The sequence below is a fragment of the Mesoplodon bidens genome, assembly GCF_964165515.1.
Source record: "Mesoplodon bidens genome assembly, chromosome: 4".
In the NCBI taxonomy this organism is placed as follows: Eukaryota; Metazoa; Chordata; class Mammalia; order Artiodactyla; family Ziphiidae; genus Mesoplodon; species Mesoplodon bidens.
In genome coordinates this window covers 109,355,557-109,370,346 of record NC_138160.1, presented here as the reverse complement: position 1 = coordinate 109,370,346, position 14,790 = coordinate 109,355,557, and the positions used below count along the sequence as shown (strand labels likewise).

At 35.2% G+C, this 14,790-nt stretch overlaps 1 pseudogene across 1 annotated transcript; it reads left to right on the top strand.

Annotated features, from left to right (window-relative positions):
- The first annotated feature begins 1,756 nt into the window (after window positions 1-1,756).
- On the top strand, window positions 1,757-8,510 carry LOC308616351 (small ribosomal subunit protein eS7-like; annotated as a pseudogene). Its single transcript has 4 exons — window positions 1,757-1,867; window positions 2,778-2,903; window positions 3,890-3,982; window positions 7,786-8,510. The product of its transcript is annotated as a small ribosomal subunit protein eS7-like (transcript).
- Window positions 8,511-14,790: the final 6,280 nt, after the last annotated feature.

The following is a 14,790-nucleotide window of genomic DNA, read 5'->3' as shown; positions in this document are numbered from 1 at the left end:
TAAATATGTTAACACATTATTTCCTTGAAGTTATTTGTGTTCTCTTGGACTTTTCCTCTTTAGTTCATGCATTTACAGAGGTTAGGAAAGCAGTGGGTGTGCAAAGAAGGATTCAGAGGCTAGAGCTACTCTTCCTCAGACCCAACAAAATGGGTTTTGACATCTTATACCACATGGAAATGAATGGAAAAATGGTCAAAAAATAGTTGAACATATGACCAATGGGAAATCATTTTACATTCATGTTGGACTTTCTAGGACTACCTTTGTTACTAGTAAGAACACATCTTAAAATTAATGCCTGGAAAACAAATAAAAAACAAAAAAATGAGAAATGATATTTGCATTTACACAGCATCCTACCCTTCCCTCAATGATTTTTACAATCGTTTTCTATTCCTACCCTTAAAACAGCAGAAGCCAAGGCAGTTGTTATTATACTAATTTTATTTTATTATACTAATTTTATTTATAGTGTTATTAAAACACTATGAGATTTATTTTTGCAAAGTGATGAGGCCAATAAGTAATACCACTGAGACCAGGACTCAGATTTTCTGGATCACAATCCACTATTCTGACATATTTGAATTTTGCTGCATTCGCAGCCAATAATTCAGTCACAATTGCTTGCTTTGTGATCAGGGGTATATTTGTTAAACAGTGCTACCACCTGCTGGTAAGTTTTCCAATAATTCACAGTATAGCAAACCTAAAACAGGAAACAAATAAAAGGATAACCAATATAGCAATAGTTTACAATTACAACTACATTTACCTGCCACGTTCTAACTGTACTTCCTAACTGTGCTATCATATCTGCTTAGGCGCTCCTTTACAGGTAGCCAATGAATCTTCCAACCTTAAATGTCCAAACATTTCTTTTCTCAAGGTCTTATAATTACATTAATTTTGTCTACTTCTTAGGATATGCATATTTGGGAGAACATTTTACTAAACTTTTATACAATATGATAACAAACTTGGTGCCTACCAATAATGTAAGTCAGTAATACCCAAATCTGTGTGCATAAAATCATCATCTGGTGAGGAGTGAGGGCTATTATGGTAGCAAAGGCCTGTCTCCCTACATAAAAAAATAGTAAGCCAAAAAATACCACCACATTCCTGGAGGGATTGCAGAGATCAGTGCCATTATTGAGTCCTTGAAAGATGCAGGAGTGGTGATTCCCACCACATCCCCACTCAACAGTCCTATTTTGGCCTGTGCAAAAGAAAGACGGATTTTGGAGAATGACAGTGGATTATCGTAAGCTTGACTGTGATAGTGAATCCAATTGCAGCTGCTGTACCAGATGTAGTTTCATTGCTTGAACAAATTAACACATTCCTTGGTATCAAGTATTCAGCTGTTGACCTGGCAAATACCCTTTTCTCCATAAGGTCCACCAAGAGCAGATTTTTTTTTCAGCTGACAAGGCTGGCATTATACCTTGACTGTCATATCTCAAAAGTTTATCACAACTCTCTAGGCCTATATAATAAATTAGCTCAGAGATGTTGATCACTTTTCCTTCTATAAGATATCATACTGGTCCATTACATCAATGACATTATGCTGATTGGAACTAGTGAGCAAGAAATAACTAGTTTAGCCTAGGCATTATCTGATCCACCAAGCTATACAGTTGGGCATGCATAGAAACACTCCATAATCAAATGAAAGTGGTATATACTTGATTGGCCTCAAGCAGGCACATGATTTTTCACTTTGCTTGGAAGGAGAAATGGCCAGATGTATGATTATAAACCGGCTCATGGGTTGTGGTCAACGGTTTGGCTAGATAGTCAAGGATTTGGAAGAAACATGATTGGAAAATTTATGAGGAGGAAATCTGGGGAAGAAGTACAGGGGTTGACCTCTCTGATTGGGCCAAAACATGAAGATATTTGCATCCCATGTAATTGTTCAGCAAAGGGTGACCTCAGTGGAGGAGAATTTTAATATTCAAGTGGATAAGCTGAACTGTTTTGTGGATACCATGCAGTCTCTTTCCCCAGCCACCCTTGTCATTGCCAAATGGGCTCATGAACAAAGTGGCCATGATGACAGGGATAGAGTTTATGCATGGGCTCAGCAATATGGCCTTCAACACACTGAGGCCAATCTGGCTATGACCACCACTGAGTGCCTCATCTGCTAGCAATAGAGACCAATTCTGAGTCCCTAATATGGCACCAACTCCCTAGTAGTAGGTTGATTACACTGGACCACTTCCATTATGCAAAGGGCAGTGTTTTATGCTTATGGGAATAGACACTTACTCTGGTTATGAATTTGCCTTCCCTGCACTCAATGTTCCTTCCAAAACTACCATCCATAGACTTAAAGAATGGTTTATCCATCATCATGGTATTCCACAGAGCATTGCTTCAGAACAAGAAAATCACTTCACAGCAAAAGAAGGGCAGCAATGGGCCAGTGCTGATGGAATTTATTGGTCTTACCCTATTTCTCACCACACTGAAGCAGCTGGCTTGACCGAATGGTGTAACGGTCTTTTGAAGACTTAGTTACAGGGCCAGTAAGGTGGTGATACCTCACAGGGCTGTAGCAAGGTTCTGCAGAAGGCTGTACATGCTCTAAATCAACATCCTGTATATGGTGCTCTTTCTCCTGAAGCCAGGATTCACAGGTCCAGGAGTCAAGGAGTAGAAATGGCAATGGATTCACTCAATATTACCACTGGTACCTCTAGCAAAATTTTTGCTTTGTGTTCTTGAGGCTATATACTCTGCTGGACTGGGGATTTTAGTTCCAGAGGAAGGAATGCTTTGCACCAGGAGATGATTCCACTGACCTTGAAGTTAATAATGCCAACACCCCACTGGCCACTTTGGGCTCCTCATGCTTCCAAATCACTGAAGAAGGGAGTTTCAGCGTAAGCTCAGGTAACTGATCTCATACCAAGAGGAAACTGGACTACTACTTTACAATGGCAGCAAGGAAGAGTAAGTCTTGAATATAGGCAACCTCTTAGGGTGTTACTTAATATTACCATTTAGTGTGATTAAAGTCAACAGAAAACTACACTAACCAAATCCAGGCAGGACTACTAATGGTCCAGACCCTTCAGGAATGAAGGTTTGGGTCACCCCACCGGTTAAAGAACCATGACCAACTGAGGTGCTTGGTGAAGAAAAGGGGATAGAGAATGGATAGTGGAAAAAGGTAGTTAGAATTACTAGTGAAAACCACGTGACCAGTTGCAGAAATTAGGCCTGTTTCTATACCACTCAGATATACACACACATAGGCATGCTTGTTCTCTTTCCTCCCTTATTTCCTTATCATGTAAGGTAAAATATATTGACTTTACAACATATATTTAAGTATTGTAAATTTAACATCATAGTATGAGTTATAGACTATCAAAGAGAAGACTAACCATCACTCAAGAACTCTACCTCCTTTACTGGAAAAGCAGTCAGTGCATTTTCAATTGTACACAGGAGAGTTGTAGCACAATAGGCAAAATTATGATCTTATTTTCATGAATTGCATCTTAAGTATGGTTTAAGGAGATGAGTATGGGTGCCAAGTTAACAAAAGGTGTAGTTGGGTTGGGTAATTTTATGTGTCAACATGAGTGAGGCATGGGTGCCTAGATTATATCTTACTGGGGGGAGTGTTTTGAGTAGATTTCTGGTTGAGATTAGCACCTGAATCAGTGAACTCAATGAAGTAGAAGGTCCTGTACAATATGGTTGGGCATCATCCAATCTGCTGAGGGCTGACTAAAACAAAATGTGGAGGAAGGAGAAATTTGTCTCTTTGTTTCCTGCCTCACAAGTTGAGATGGGACAGCTCAGCTCATTTTCTCCAGCATCAGTCTGAATTCACATCATCATCTCCTCTTGTTCTCAGGCTTTCAGACCTGGACTCAATCATACTACCAGCTTCCCTGGTCCTCCGTCTTGCAGATGGCATATCGTGGTACTTCTCAGCCTCCATAATCATGTGAGCCAATTTCTCATAATAAATCATCATGTATATACAAATACATACCCTATCCTATTGGTTCTGTTTCTCTGGAGAACCCTAACACTAGGTTTATCTCCTGAACATTCTAATTCATTTCTGGATTAGAATCAGGAAAAATGAGCACCCCAAGTGATTGTCATGATGAGGAAAGTTGCAAAACTCTGACTTAAGCAAACAATTCATCCTGGGCTCTAACCATAACTGGCTCAGAGTCTAATAAGGTCAAATAACCCATCTAAAACTCAGCTCTTCATAAGAGAAATATGCGGACTGTAGTAAATTCCAACCACTAGATAGAACCTTCCTTTGTGGACAAAATCTTTGCAAAATAAAATATTCTGGATAGCCATAAAATTGATCTATGGAAGGCACACCCATGTGATAACTGAATTTTCACATATTGGATAATTTGTTTTATTTAGTCAGCAATATTGAACTTACAATTAATTATCCCACTAGACCATGAAGAGTTGCAAAATAAATATGTTAACCTTAAAAAATAATTTGAGAAAAGAAAAAAAGACTGTTAACATCAGTAGGTTTTGGGAAAGTAAGAATTAAAAGTGTTTTCCAACTGCTAGATGTTTTGTCATAATCTTTACCTGCTCACAGAGTGTAACTGAACAATGTCAGAGCAGAAAGATAATAACCAGGAGAAACTCAAGAGATTCTTGGCTGTAATTGCATTAGTTAACAGCCTCCAGATGCTGAAAATCAAATGCCCCACAACTATTAGAAAAATCAGTGAAAAATTAGCCTTACTGGGAAAATGTTGGACGTTTAAATGAACAATGTTAGAAGGGAGTAGAGGCTGGTGTAGGACAGACTGACTTGGGAAAAGTTTGTGAAGCCATTAGGTGACTTACATATTCTTTATCTCATCATTAACTTGTAAAACCAATTCAGTCAGCCCTCCATATCCATGGGTTCTGCATCCTTGGATTCAAACAACCATGGATTGAAAATTGTGAGATACGGATCAAGACAGAAGGATGGACTGCATTAGCAAAACACAAAATCCTTGCAAGTGAAAACATCTGTGACTCATTAAATGAAAGGACAATACAGAAGCTCTGAGAATTTTGCTCCCCACCCTTTTATCCTCAGACTCACCAGCACTTAGTGTTACAGGGAGAGCTAAACCTTCCAAGTGGTAAACAGGCAGATTGTCCAGGAATGGGCTGCTTAGGACTGAGGTAGGTAGTTAGGGCTTTTGCCAGCTCATGTTTGAGGTTTTCTGATTCATAGGTATGTTTTCATCTGGTCATTTAAAAAAATCCTCTTCTTCAATCCTCCCTTATGTTGGATATTTCTAGCTGCTGTTATAAGACTGCAAAGCTGTCCTTCGGTCTAATCACGTTTTACCTATGAAAGAATGTGAGCTGTGAGTAACAAACCAGAACTGGTAGTCTCACATAGCAAATAATCCAATAATTTTTCCTGCTTACTGAAACTCCACTGATTTGCTCTATCCAAAGTGACAACAGAGTGTAGTCTACATTGAAAGCTAGCTATGTTACAGCTAGAACATCAAACTATCTGCCCTGTCTGGATGGGATTTGTTCCTTGGGTGCATCACACCAAATTCATTAAAATTCAAGAAAAATATTTTCTAGTGGAATCACAGGGAAAAAAAATCTCTTGATCTTTTATTCTATACACCTTCCACAGGTGCCCTATATCACATTGAATAGCAATAAATTTGACTGGATCAGAAAACTAAGAATCTTTATTCTTCTATATTCTCTTTCAACTCCAAAGTGCAATCTATTTCCAAGATTCTCATTTTTTGCTCCCAAATATTTTTGGGAGAAAAACTGCTCAGTTTTCTCCATATCCATGACATCAACTAGCCTAAGGTGTTGTTATAGTAAACTATGATTAATAAAATAGCCTACAAAATCTTCCTGCATCTAAACTTGCCCTTCTGTAGTTAACCCTCTATTCTGTAGTCAAAGTGATCTTTCTAGAAGACAAACAAATATCGATCATATTTTATGTTCTGCTTGAATTCCCTCAAACCTTTACTATTTCCCTTAGGAGCTTGTTATTTAAAGTGTGGTCCATGAGCCTGCAGCATCAGCAATACCTAAGAGCTTAGGAGAAATGCAGAGTAGCAAGCTCCATTACAAACCTAGTGAATAAGGCTCTCTACACTGTAAAATTTCTGTACTGTAAAATTTCTGTATGCTTTAAATGCACGTTAAAGTTTAAGAACCACTACGTTAGGATAAAATCCAAACTCATGGCTCACAAAGCTTTTGATGAACTACCCACAAATTAGCTTTCCTGACATTTCTCTTGACAACCCCCATCCATCCAACCTATAAAGATGCTATGTGGTCTCTTGCATCTAGATTTTCAAATGTCGGTTTACTTTTCCTGAATACTCTTTTCCACACCACCCGAACTTCTTTCTTGCTAACTCCTACTCATTTTAATTATTCTCCTGATAAAATTTTCCTTATAAACTGAGATATGTATTTCAACTAGGTATTTTAATGACACTATACCTTCCTTACAATAGAACTTCTCTCACTATTGTAATAGACTATATCCTCCAGAATACTGTAAGCACTCTAGAAATAGAAAACTAGCTTAATATGTTAGTTGTTGTATATCCAACACCAAAAGTTAGCACATACTAAGTGTACAATATTTAGTAAATAAATGTTGACAAAAAATATACCTGATAGCTTAGTTGTTTTTTTTCCCTATGCAGAAAAACTATGATTTTGTATTTTTTTTTAACTCCCAGGAAAACTAATTCTAGAAACCTAGGCTGAATGTAGTAGAAGGATGTCTTCATGTAGTCACTCGCATGCAGTTAGGGAAGAGGAGGCAATCTGGGAGGCAGTATCTCAGATGATAAATTCAAAGCCAGGTAAACTGTCAGGGAAGTTGTTAAGCTGAAAGTGGCAGTGAATACAGGAGATTCAGGTATGCATGAATGGGGAAGACACTGAGTAAATCAGATGGGAGCAAGATGGTTTGAAGTGGGGCAGAGATATTGAAAAATTCACTGAGTCATAGAATATACAACACAGGTTTTAAACTGTATGAGTCCACTCATATCAGATTTTTTTCCCCACTAAATATGTACTACAGTACTATACAATCCATAGTTGGTTGAGTTTGAATTTGTAGGTGCAGAATCATGGATAGAGAGGGCTAACTGTAAAGTATGCATAGGGTCAGCACCCCTAACTTCCTCACTGTTCAAGGATCAACTGTAGCTTGTGAGGAGAAGTCTGCAACCTTAGCAATAAATGCATGGTTCAAAGAGTAAAAAGAGTAAAAAAGAGTAAAAAACCCAACTGTTTTGTTCTCTTTTGTTCTCTTTCAAGGATATTTCTTCCTCATCCCCCTCTCAATCCTTTCATCTATAAGTAAATTCCACTACTAAACGCAGAGGAAGATTTCACACTCCAAGTGGTGACATTTTCCTTTTTAAAAGCATGTTATACTCTCTATAACTTCTATGTGGAAAACAAATTATTGGGTTTCCAGAGTAGATGCTAGGAGACCAGTAAACCAGACAAGTAATTACAGGAGGCTGCACAGAGATTGTGGCAGTGAAGGTAGAGAGGATGGGTACACTTGAGTGATATTAAAGAGACAGGGTTGATTAAATGGATTATAAACTGAAATGTAACCTCATTAGCTGCCTTTTAAATAACTTGGTATCTGATTATATCTCACACATTGCCGAGGAAATTGTAAAAATAAAGTATTCTCTTCCTAGGTCAGTGCTCAATAAGGAGAACATGTTTAGTTAGAGTGTGAAGATAGTGAAGCCCAATGGTGAAAAGTGGGATGAGTTTTAGTCCAGCTTCTCTCAGGGTCTCCTTGAGCTGAAAATGAATTCAGACCTTAAGTCCCAGATAAGAGAGCTGAATATAACAGCAGCCAGGGAAAGTAAGCTGATAGCGGTCAGAAAGCTATTATGATCGTTGTTCCTGTTCCTCAACTGAAATCTTTCGAGAAAAACCAAGTCTGGTAAGTACTTGAATTGGAGAAAATGTTCAGTGAGAAATACATTATCTTTAAAGCCCAGAGGAGAATTCTGCCTAAGCCAACTCAAAAGGCTGTACAAAAAAATAAGCAAAAGCATCCTAGAAACCATACTCTGACAACCATGCACATGTGATCCTAGAGGACTTAGTCTTTCCAAGTGAAAGTGTAGGCAAGAGAATCCAGGTGAAACTGGATACCAACTAACTCAAAGATTTATTTGGATAAAACACAGCAGAATAATGTGGAACACAAGGTTGAAACTTTTTCTGTTGTCTACAAGGGCAACACAGGCAAGGATGTTAATTTTAAATACCCAGAGTCTCAGTTCTCAGTTGTAAACAAAAATGACTAAAATATTATTACAAAATATTTTAAAATAATGTAAATTTCATAGTCTAATTTAAAAGATATTCTAGAAATAAGAGAAGCTCCTTTTCAGAGGATGACTAAACTCCTAACAAGCTAAAGCAAAGCCATCCTATATAGCTTCTTATTCCAGAAGGTACCATCAAGTTCTTGTTATCTGAAACTACTTATTATCTAAGAGAATGAGTTGAAAATACTTAGGTTACATCACTTTGCTTTACTGTTTTTAATATTGCCAAGAAGACAGCAGTAGAGAGCAATAGAGAGATCTTATTAACACCTTCTTAACACCTCATTAATACCCTGTGCATTCAGCACAGACCAAAATCCAACTTTGGAAATAAGGAACAAGCCCTAAGTTAAGGCTTACTTTAAATCTACCCTAAAACAAAATAAAACCAAGTCTTGAAAGATCAGCAAGAAAGAAATATTTTGAAGATTGATGCCACAAGTAAGAGGGGCTTAAGGAACACCCTGGACTTTCCAGAGATTCTAACAATGCATAAAGTCAAACCTACACAAGTCCAATGTGATAGTAATTTACCTGCATGTTAAAAGAAAAAAAATTCAAAATTTCTACAATGCTTTATCAATAATGTGCAGTACACATGAAAATTACATATACAAAGCCAGAAATATTGTTATACATAGTTAAGGAAAAAAGCAGTCAATAGACACCAACCCTAAAATGGCTAAGCTGGTGAATTCAGCAGACAAAAATTGAATACAGGTATTATAAATATGTTCAAAACACAAAAGGAAAATACAGTCAATATATGAACAGATAGGATATATGAGCTGAAAAATGAAAATTATAAATAGTATTATATCCATGAATGATTAAATATGACAGGAATTTCACTTCCTACATAGTAGAAAACCCCACAAGATACATGGAACAAATGATTTAAACATTATACAAAAGACAGAAAATTAGTCTTATTCCCTTAGAGAAAGGAAACAAAGTTAGGCATATAATTGCCATAGTTAGCTGCTTGGAGGCATTTCTGTGTCACACCTCAGAGAGGGGAAACCCTGCCAAAGTCTTATTTTCACTGAGTATAGGGACAAAAATGAGAGTTCAGGGAGGCAAAACAACTAGACTGTGTGAGATAGAGTAGTGGAGAAAGGGAAATTACAGAGAAAGAGAGCACACACTCCAGAGATGCACAGAGAGAGGGGTCCCCTCAAATATTTGGCTGAATACTGATTTTCTCATGTATGAGACAAACTATCCAAGATCAGAAAAGTATGAAAAGCAATAGGTCAAACAATTTCTACAATATACACAGGGCTAAGGATAATTTATGATCCCAATAGCCAGAGTTTAAATATCCAATGAGGCACTGGATATCCAATGGGGCTTCATTGACCTAAATCTACACTAAATAATCTTAAAAGCAAGGCCCAAAAGTCTGAAATTCATGTAAAACTTAATTTCAACATTCTTTAAAGGAATACAATTCAACCTTTAACAATATCCACCATCCATTCAAAAAGAACAAGATAAGCAAAAAAGCAGGAAAATATTATGTATACCTATAGAAAAAACATCCATAGACACAGAATGTTAAGTGCCAGAAGTGATTGATATAGCAGTAAACATGTTTAAAAAAAGTTATGATAGAGATTATAAATCATCAAGGATTTAAAGGAAAACATGAACATAATGATTCAAGAACTGGAAGAGGCTAAAATCAAACTTCTAAAGATGAAAAATAAAATACTTGACATAAAAAATACAATACATGGAATTAAGAACAGATTAGAAGGCAGTAAAGAAAATATCGGTGAACGAAAGAAATAAGATAGGAAGTAAAACTGATCTTGATCTCAAACAACATGCTTGTCCACACAGAAAATCCTAATGAAACTATAAGAAAACCAACGAAATTACAAAGTGAATTTAACAAGGTTATGGGATCCGAGATAAATATATATTAGCTACAAAATTAAGAAATAATTTTTAAAATGCAAAAATAACATCTAAAACCATAAAATATTTAGGAATAAATTTAATGAAAGATGTGGAAGAACTGTACACTAAAAACTACAAAACACCATTCTGAGAAATTAAAGATCTTAAGAATTAGGAAAATGTACATTTTTGATTGGAAGATTAAATTTTGTTAAGGTATCAATTCTACTCAAATTTATCTGTGAATTTAATACAGTCCCCCCCACCAAACCCCTAATAAATGTAGCTCTAGACTAATAGAACAGAATTGAGAGTCCAGAAATAGATTCACAAGCATGTATGGTCAATTGATTTTTAACATTTGTACTAACATAATTCCAAAGGAAAAAGCTATTCTTTTTCAGCAAATCATGTTGCAAAAACTATATTTAAAAAAAAAAAAAAGGAACCACCTTGGCTTCTACCTCATGCCATAATACAACTTAATTTGAAATAGCTTAGAGACCAAACAAAAATTAAAACTATAAAATTTTTAGAATCATGTATTAGAGAAAGTATTAGTGAACAGTGGTAAAGATTTCTTAGACGAGATACAAAAAAACATTAGCAATAAAATAAAAATAAAAAATTTGACTTCATCAAGATCCAAACCTTCAGCTCTTCAAAAAACACCATTAGAAAAACCATAGACTAGAAGAAAATGTTTACAAGATATACTCCACAACTCAAAAATAAGACAACCACCCTACTATTTAAAAATGGGTAACGGACTCTTAGATAGACTCTTCATGAATATATATGCATATGAAAGATGTTAAACATTGACAGTCATCAAGGGAATACAAATTAAAACCACACTGAGACAGAAGAAGATATTACCAGAAAGGCTAAAAACCTGAAGACTGATTATACCAAGTTTTGGAGGGAATGTAGAACAACCTGAAATCTCTTTGAATCAACCTGAATCTTATACTTTGTCAGAGTATAAAATTATAAAACCACTTTGGAAATTCATTCGAGGGTTTCTTTTAAACATACCCTTACCATATGACCCAGAAATTCCATTCAAATAACTATTTACTTAAAAGAAATAAAAACACGTGACCACACCAGGCATTATATACACAAATAGTCATAGATATTTCCTGTCTCCAAACTGAAAACAATCTACATGTCCGTGAGCATGTGAATGGATGAACTGAAAAGTTTGTATGAGTATTACTCAGTAACAAAACCAAAACATTAAACTATAACCCATGCAAAAATACAGAGAAATTTAAAAGGCATATTAGGCAAATAAAGCCAGATATAAAACAGCATGTACTATATGATTCCAGTTATATGAATTTCTAAAACTAACAGTATTATATTAGTGGTTGCTTGATGCTTGGGGCAACAGGGAGAAAGACTAACTGCAAAGGAGATTGAGGAAACTTTCTGGAGGTAATGAAAATGTTGCCTTGATTGGAATGATGGTTACATTGGATACATATATTTTTCAAGACTCAACAAACTACACACATGTAATAGAATTCCTCGATGAAGTTTATTTTTAAGGAACTCTTAGTTTTTCTAATTTTACTGAAAATTAGTAAAAACATACACATATGGTACCAGGCCAACTTGGGTAGGTATCCATTTCCAAAAAGGAGAAGTTAAACAATTAGTCCAAAAGAGAAGTTACTTTATTGACTAACCACATCTTTCTTTCCAATCTTTTATTTCATTTAGATTCCTCTGATGTAGATCACTATGTTCCCTAATAAATAAACATAATCAAGTGAAAGAAGAAAAATTAACACATAAGAAATATTAACCATGTCTGTTATACTGCCTGCAATTGATACCCAATGATCTTATCTCATAATCAGCAATGCCACTGCTACAGTCTGAGTGTTTTTGTCCCTCCAAAAGTTCTATAACGAAACCTTAATTCCCAACGTGATCGGTATTAGAAGATGAGGCCTTTGGGAGGTGATTAGGTCACAAGGGGAGACCCCTTATGAATGGAATTAGTGACCTTATAAAAGAGGCCAGAGATATCTTCCTTGACCCTTCCACCACGTGAGGTTACAGCAAAGCAGGCCCTCACTAGATACCAAACCTGCTGCTGACATAACCTTGGACTTTCCAGCCTCCAGAACTGTGAGAAAATGTTTATTATAAATCACCCTGTTTATAGTATTTTTGTTTTAGGAGCCAAAATGAACACAGTCGCAGACCTAATGTCACTTGGTTTCCAGTTAGGTGAACCTTAGCTTCTTCATATTGCCAGTTGTCATCGGAACTGACACGTTAAAACATATTGTGATTTATAGTAGCAAAAGGCAATAGTTCTAAAATAAATTCACCTTTTTTTATGTAACCAGAGCATAACAATTCATAGTATCTCTTTATAGATTAAACATATTATAGTTTAAAACAGTACATTCTTAACCAACATTGTAATTTCAAGAGCACCACTTGAAGCAGCCTTCCTCAAAGTAGATTGTGTCAAGAATTTTAGATTAAAAATATCAATATTGGCTAGGAAGTTTCCGTTGTATTTTTCTGTGAATATTATTAAATTTCTTATTTTTCTCTAGAACAGTGTACCTTATAGTTAGTGAAATTTCTCTCGATCCTGTCAAGTGTAAGCATTTATTTCCAGAAAAATATAATTCGTATCTTTAATAGAAACACTCTGGGGGCTTTAAAGTAGGGAACAAAGTATTTGACTGAGGTCAATAAAAATAGCACTGTTGAGTGAAAAATGAAGTCTATGAATTATCAATTCTGTATTATAAATCCATTTTTCTAATTAGCATGAAATATAAAGGAGCCAATATTATGTCACAAAAAATTATAGAATACTTAAATATTTATACTAGAATAGTAAAGTATAAATTTACATAAGTATTTTAATAACTCAAGTTACCATAGTGTTTTAAGTCTATGCCTAAGAAATTTTAAAGAAAAGTAACAGTCAAGAATGATGGGATTTTTTTTTCCTCAAAAAGCATTATCGTTATTAATGTATTCATTCAACAAATATCTGTTGATTGAACACCTACAATGCTCTAGGCACTGTTGTAGACGCTTAGGATTCAGCAGTGAAAAATACAGATAAAGATCACTACCTGCATGGAGTTTATATGCTAGCATGGAGAGAAAGATGTGAATAACATGATAAATTAGTAAACTATCTGATATAATAGAAATTAATAAGTGCTTCGGAGAAAAAGAAAAAAAACAGAGCAAGAGATATCAAGAGTGACAGGGTTGTATGTATGAAATCCTCATACCCATCAACTATATGTATTTTTCCATTACGCCAATATTTTAATAAAATATTTTTAGTGCAAAACAGATTCTATGTTCAGAATGCAATATCCATAGGTGGCCTCTAACCCAAGATTTGTTACAGAATAAACATTCCTTTAAATTTCAAATTCCCTTGGAATTCCAATTGAATTAAATTTCATTGAGTTCTTCATATCTTGTATATCATGTGAAGTAGTTACAAAAACAGTTCAATTCAAAAATTACTGAACATCTATAATTTTTAGTTTTCTGTGAGCTTTTTTCATGTGAAACAGTTGAGTTAAAATTTTACCATCATTTATTTCTTTGCTCAAGAAATGAGAAAATCATCAGGACTTCCCTGGCAGTCCAGTGGTTAAGACTTCGCCTTCCAGTGCAGGGGGTGTGGGTTCAATCCCTGGTTGGGGAGCTAAGTTCCCACATGCCTCACAGCCAAAAAACCGAATCATAAAACAGAAGCAATATTGTAACAAATTCAATAAAGACTTTAAAAATGGTCCACATAAAAAAAAAGAAATGAGAAAATCATAAGATATTATCCGGTGCAAGGTTAAAAGAAAAAGATTAATCTTGCACTGGATAATACCTTATGATTATGATTTATAATAACTTATGAGTATAATTTTTCTGATTTATAATTATGATTTATCTCATGACACATTAGTTAATTCTTGCAAATTCAGAATGTCAAGAGATATAAAGTTTATTACTTTAATTTTAACAGTACTTAGAACTTTTCTTCCTGCTTTGGTGAGATGTAATTGACATATAGCACTATATAAGTTTAAGGTGTACAGCATAATGATTTGACTTAAATACACTGTAAAATGACTACAGTAAGTTTAGTGAACATCCACTTTCTTATATAGATACAAAATTTAGTAGAACGTTTTTTCTTATGATGAGAATTCTTAGTATTTTTCTTAACTTTCATATATGATATACAGCAGTATCATATATATCATGTTGTACATTACATCCCTATTACTTATTTATCTTATAACTGGAGGTTTGTACCTTTTGACTACCTTCATCCAATTATCCCTCCCCAACCCATTGCCTCTGGTAACCACAAGTTGACCTCTTTTTCTATGAGTTTATTTTTGAACTATAATTGAGCTACAACACTATGTTAGTTCCTAGTACACAAAAGAGCGATTTGATATTTCTAAACACTTCA